The sequence below is a fragment of the Lepisma saccharinum genome, chromosome 22 (assembly GCF_977018435.1).
Source record: "Lepisma saccharinum chromosome 22, izLepSacc3.1, whole genome shotgun sequence".
Lineage (NCBI taxonomy): Eukaryota > Metazoa > Arthropoda > Insecta > Zygentoma > Lepismatidae > Lepisma > Lepisma saccharinum.
This window is the reverse complement of record NC_139250.1, coordinates 13,371,530-13,378,352: the sequence shown is the minus strand read 5'-3', so window position 1 is coordinate 13,378,352 and position 6,823 is coordinate 13,371,530. Positions and strand designations below refer to the sequence as shown.

The 6,823-nt window shown below is 39.7% G+C and overlaps 1 long non-coding RNA gene across 1 annotated transcript in view; it reads right to left on the bottom strand.

Moving 5' to 3' along the window:
- Positions 1-1,232: 1,232 nt before the first annotated feature.
- The window catches only part of LOC146004768 (uncharacterized), a 32,596-nt gene continuing 27,005 nt past the window's right edge, over positions 1,233-6,823 (bottom strand). The window contains exon 3 of the long non-coding RNA XR_014443963.1: positions 1,233-1,310. This is a non-coding gene — a long non-coding RNA (uncharacterized LOC146004768). The remainder of the gene's footprint in view (positions 1,311-6,823) is intronic.

The following is a 6,823-nucleotide window of genomic DNA, read 5'->3' as shown; positions in this document are numbered from 1 at the left end:
AGTGACCTCTTTACACGCCCTTTGAACTACTTAGAGGGCTACCAGACACATTTCACGTTTACCACATTATAAAGCATGGCACATTTCACAGTTTAACGTGGAAAACGGTGTTTGAATTATTGTGGAACTTGCAGCGTTTACCAAATTTTAGTCCTCATTTCACAATTTAAAAAAAAACTTTAGCTACATTTACCTCTGTCCAATTCTCACTTTTATGGAAGTTAGCAAGTATCTTTTACACAAAAGACACGTTTCTTCAATGGTTTGGTTCATGAATAATGTACAGTTCTTCATTGCAGACAAGGTTTGAAACTGGCCATTGATTACCAAGCAAGCTAATATTTTTTTTTATTGATGGCAGAGGTGGCCGGTCACCTGCCAATCCGCTTGCTCATTTATTTATTTTTAAAAATCTACACATTATATATATATATATATATATATATATATATATATATATATATATATATATATATATATATACAGGGTGGGGCAAAAAAATGTTACCACCGAAAGGGAAACATACACATTTAATATACCCCTTCAGCCTGTGAACCAGAAATGTGAATACATTTGAGCATTCTGTCAACCATTGAGTACATGACACTTGAACACATGTCTTGCGGTATAGAGCGTATCACTGTCGAAATTCTTTGTTTAAGGTATTGTATGTCCCGCGGTTTTGTTGCGTAAACACGCTCCTTTACCATCCCCCATAACCAGAAATCGCACGGGCTGAGGTCTGGTGGTCTTGTGGTAACATTATTTTGCCCCACCCTGTGTGTATATATATATATATATATATATAAGTCACAATAGTCCTCACAAAAAGTTTGGAATATTGTTTTATTAGACAATAGGTGATAGACAAGGCCTTGGAATGCAACAACACATGGTATCTGTCTGGTGGACGTTTTCGCCGACATATGCCACCAGGGCTATATTACCTATTGCCTAACATAGTAATATTCCAAACTTGTTGTGCCTAATGTAACAATATTGCAATTTTTTTGTGAGGAGTGTATACAGTAGGCGCCCTCTAGTTCGACCATCTCGGGACCGAACCATAGACCGAACTAAAAAATTGCCGAACGGACCGAAGCAATGCAAAAAGGACCACTAAATCCTATAAACGGTACGGCTATACATTAAAATTACTTATATAGTGGTTTAAACCATGTTTAAGTGCATTTTACTGTACAAAAAACAAACTACATCTGGCCTACTTAGTACCGACAACGTGATGTTTTTCTCGTTGTCAGGTGTCGTCTACTTTCTTTACCTTCACTCACAAATGCAACTGTTGATAGCTGGTTCATTAAGTATGAAAATGAAACGAAAAACACAACGGTAAAAACACTGTCACTAATTTATATGAGACAATAAAAAAAGTAAATGCTGTACAGTATTCCTTTTACTGAGTAGAAAATACGTAGGCCTAAGGTAAAAACCGAACTGTTAAAAGATATTATTAGCCTACAAATCGAAAAAAAACTTGAAATTAATCAGTAAGGGCGGGCCGAACCAGCCGAAACCGAACTAGAGGGCGCCTACTGTATATACATGGAAATTTTTATACAATGGATCGTGTGATGTCACATAAATGAAGGAAATCTTTCTCAGAGAAGCCGACAGACGAAAAAATATAAATAAAAGAAGCTCAATAATGATGGAAAGAGAATAAAGGTGAAACGAAACAAAACGAAAGAGAGAACACAGTGATAGAAATAATCAACGAGAGAGGGGCCAAGAAACGATAGATTCTATGGCAGGAAGAAAGGTGAAATTCTAGAGGAGAGAAAAAGGATTACTAATGTAAGATAATGGTAATATATTTTTTTCATATTGTGGCCAAATTGTGGACGGCTGTTCTGGTTTCAGCCTCGGGGTCTCCATTTGCAAAGGGTCCCTTCACTAGGATGGAATATGGTCTGGTCTTGATAAGCTACTGAAATGTCACTACAATATGCAATAACTAGATCTGATGTCAGTATGAATTTGCATTGTTGTTAATGTGGTTTGTTCATTGTCAAGGGTGTATACGTACATGTTTTTCTTTCTATGTGCGAATCATACCATGATTGACAAAGAGCAGCAGTATCATAGTTGAGTGTAAGACAAAGTATGAGTTGAATCTCCGTCAAAAAAAAGTTTGGAATATTGTTATATTGTAACGAGCGTTTCTGCAAGTTACATAATGGGGCGTTGTCTCTGCCAAGAGTAGGAAAGCAAAACCAGGAAATAGGACTTGCGTCACTATCACTTGTCTCGTCCTCAACACGTGTGATACAGACCAGGCCCTTCCTTCCCCCCAAAAGCTATCAAGGGCAAGGTTCCTGACAAGGCTACCTACAGGAAGTTTGGTGGTTTAGCTCAACAAGGCCAGAGCCTTGACCGTGAATATTCTGGGGGCATCCCGGACGATAAGCTCGAGGTCTACGGACCACAAGCCTTCGTCATGGTCAGCAAGGCCATACCTTCCCCCCCAGAAAGGACTGTCAGCTAAAATAACCACAAGGTTGCGGTATACTAAGTTGGGTTGGGGAATTGAGACAAGGACGCCCATGTTAATAAATACTAGGAGAATCATAGAAAAGGGGCTGAGTCCAGATACTCCGGGAGACGACAAGAGGCCGCGCCATAGCTCGCTGCTCCTATCTTAGAGGGTAAGCCTCAACTTAACCAAGTGGTGACACTTGGGACTTATTACTTATAGGAATAGTTCAAGTCACTAAATGGCCATAGAGATAGGGAGTTAGTCTATAATCAATACTGTTAACCATTAGAATAATAAATAACAGATATATATATTAAACGGATTGTGTGTTAATGTCTACCATCTGAGAAAATAGTCCCCCTCGTAACGCCAGACACCCCGCAAGCGTTACAGAATGGTGGAGGTGCGGTTCTCTGCTTACAGCTGAGGGAAGAACCCAGTACCTTGCTACGTGTTTTTACTCTCTCTGTTTCACAGTGGAGCAAATATCACATGTTTCCTGACGAAGGTTTGTTTGAAATTTTTAGGTTTGGTTTGGTGAGGTTGTTTCTGGTGCTTTCTTGGTGGACTGTTGTCCGAAATGAGGTAGTTTGTCGAAACTTGATTGTAGTGTTTTGTTAAGATGTCCGCTTTGTCATTGTACAAAAATCGAGTTGTTTAATGGTTCTTACGCGTCAACAGACGTCTGGTGAACGCAAACCCCTACTTACTGCGACCGTTACGTGTCCACTTCCTGCTTGCTCTGAGGAAGCAATACGTACACCTCTACCTATCGAAACTGACATACTAGAAATGCCTGACCCTCCATCTGCAGCTACTAATTCGAATCCTACCATGTGTTCTTACGCTAGAACCCCGTCTATTCAACCAGAAAATTTCAACGCGGATCCGGGAGAGAGTATATCTGATTTTTTTAACACATATCGGAGAGTATCCTCGATTTTAGGGTGGACAGACACACAAAAGGTCACATTTTTACCTGCGTATCTAAAAAAAAGTGCGTTAGCGTATTGGGATTTAAACCGTGAAATGCTGGAAAATTTCCAAGGTTTTGCACAAGTTGAAGAAGCGTTAACAAAGGCTTTTCAACCTCTTTTACCGGTAGGACAGGCTTATCTTGATCTAGCTGCACGAAAGAAACAACCCGAAGAGTCAATAGAGAATTACTTTTATGATGTGTTGAAAATGTGTAACAAAGCAGATCCGAATATGAATAACGAAGGGAAAATTAATTTCATTTGTAATGGGTTACAAGCGCAAGACGCCGAGAAATTAGTAACTATGAAAGCGCAAACATTGGACGACTTATTAGCCAACTTGCGACTTTTAGAGCGTGCTAAACGACAAGCTGACATTGCTTCGCGATCTTACGCGCAAGTTGTAAAGGGATCAAATCCCGGAGAGAGAACTTTTTCAGGACCATCGGAAAATCAAAAGCGCTATGTGCATGCGATGGAGCAGTCTCAAATCCCGGAAAATCAGAGACAAGAAATTAGATGGAAATCTCATTCGCAGCGAGGTGTAGGAAGAGGCAGAGACTCTACATCTTTTAGAGGTAGACCTAATAGCAGTAACAATGGTAGAAATGGTGATAGGCTATGTTTTACGTGTGGATCTAAATTTCATTTTGCGCGTTACTGTCCCAACAAAGGATCATACCCCTCAAATAATGGATATTCGACCACCCGAGGACGCGGATCTTTTTCAATACAAGGCCGTGATTCCAGGGGTCATAATCATAGGAATTATGAGCGAAATCCTAACAGAGGGCCACGAAATCCTTCTCCTTTTCCAAGAAACTCAGAAAACCCAAACGCATAATGGGAATGCGCCACAGGGGTCGCCTTCGCCCAAGTCAGACAAAACCCCTGAAAGAACGATCGTATCGTGCAGAAAATTGTTCTTCTTTCTCATTAGGAAACGAAAACTATAACAAAAGACCAATGATAAATGTAAAAATTTTTGGGAAAAAGTTTCCAGCACTTATAGACACAGGTAGTACTTGTAGTTTGTTACATTTTGGTATGTTACCTCGCAATATTAAGATTTCTGCTAGAAGGACAGGTTCAGTAACATTGTCTACACTATCGGGTGTTGCCTCAAGGAACACTCCAGTTTGTAACTTTTATTTTTGGATTGGATCACATAAAATTGGTATGCAAATGGCAGTCTGTGCAAATCCTTCATTAAGAGACCGTATCATTCTAGGCGCAGATTTCTTTAATTGTTTTGTTAGATATTTAAACCCAGCAGGAGTAATGTTACGGAAACCTCATCCATCCTTTGTACCGTACGTTCAGGAAAAACACACAACTAGTGTGAGTAATGAGATTCGAACCCAAATACGGAAAGACGACCAATGCAAAAACACGACTACACGATCGCCAACCGGACAAGACTCAGTATACTTACACAATAAATCTATAAAAATACCATCTATGTTCATACCTCCTAAGAAAATCGTCGCATTTGCTTCCAATACTAATCGCGAACGGAAATTGTCTCGCGTAGTTTGCAAATGCCGACTGGAAGTTAAACCGGAAGAAACATCGAGCGCGGCCAGCGATAACCTTCCTTCGGGTAGGAAAAGTATTTCAATGACACATCCTAGTGACGTAGCAGATAAGACTCTCTTCGACGAACTTCCGCGCTTAGAAACGGAGGACAACACGACAGACAGTGAAGCCACACCTAAATTTAAACTTTTCTCTTCGCATTCTGCAGTACTAAAACCTTACGAATACACAGAATTAACTATAAGTTTTTCTTCGTCAGTTCCCCCTAACAAAGATTTACTTCTTGAAGTAAACAATGGACTTTATGACCAATATCGCTGTTTAGTTCCTAGGCTACTCATAAATTCGCACACCACATCTTGTATACCTATTATTAACATGAATCATTTTCAGGTTACTTTTCCACCAAATTGTGTAATTGGAACTTTGTGCAAGCCGGAGGAAATATTTCCTCCCTCTACTTCTTTCATTCAAAACGATTCGCGGCTTCAATATGTAGACGCGATAAAAGACGAAAATCTGAAAAGTTCTTTCAAGTTTGAAGATAAAGACTTTAATGTAGAAACGGACTTAGATATTTCATCAGATATCACAGAGGTACAAAAACGTGAGTTACTGACATTATTAGAGAAATATAAACATTGCTTTGTATCATCTCCTGAACAATTAGGTGTAACTAATGCTTATGAAGTCACTATTCCGCTTACGGATGATATTCCAGTCAGGCGCACGCCATATAGGGTGTCTCCAAAACAACGGGAATTTATAGAATCAGAATTAAAGAAAATGCTTTCTTTAGGTATTATACAGGAATCGGAATCTGAATATGGAGCACCTATTATCCTTGTAGCGAAAAAAGACGGTTCTTGCCGTATGGTCGTTGACTTTCGCGGAATTAATGCAAAGATGAAGGTTCCAAATTACTGTCTACCAGTAATCTCCGATATAATTCATTACCTGAGTGGTGTAAAATACATTTCTACGCTTGATCTTTTCTCAGCGTACCATCAGTTGAAGATTGCAGAAAAAGATAGGCACAAAACGGCACTGGTTACCCCTTTAGGAACCTTTGAATATACTAGGCTACCTTTTGGCTTGGCTAACGCTCCAGCAGCTTTTCAGAGATGCGTAGATAAAGTTTTTGCAGGTTTGAAGTGGAATAGTTTGTGTGTTTTTTTGGATGACATAATAGTATTTAGTACCACCTGGTCAGAACATTTAGAGAGATTAGAAAAAATGTTTCTAGCTTTAGAGCGTGCTAACTTAAAGGCTAAGCCTAGTAAATGCCATTTTGCCTTTGGAGAAACGGAAATTCTTGGTCATGTGATAGGACGAAATGGAGTCGCCACCGATCCAAAGAAGGTGGAAGCTATCAGGAATATTCCAGTCCCAACGAATCTAAAACAGGTTAGATCCTTTATTGGCTGTGCAAATTTTTTTCGTAGGTTTATAGAAGGCTTTTCATTAATTGCTAAACCGCTCACTGATCTTACGAAGAAAGGCGTACCTTTTCAAATAGGGGAAAAACAATTGGTTGCATTTAATCAGTTGAAAGAACGACTTTCGTCCGCCCCCGTGTTGCGACATTTTGACCCGGCGTTGCCTATAGAGCTTCATTGTGACTCCTCAGACCTTGGATTCGGGTCAATGTTGTGTCACGTGATAACGGACCCACAAAATGAAAGGAAAACCATCACCCAACCAGTATCTTTTTGTTCACGGTTATTCACGGGACCCCAGGTTAACTATAGTATTTGCGAAAAGGAAGTATACTGTCTTGTATTCTCAGTGCTTCACTTTCGTCAATACT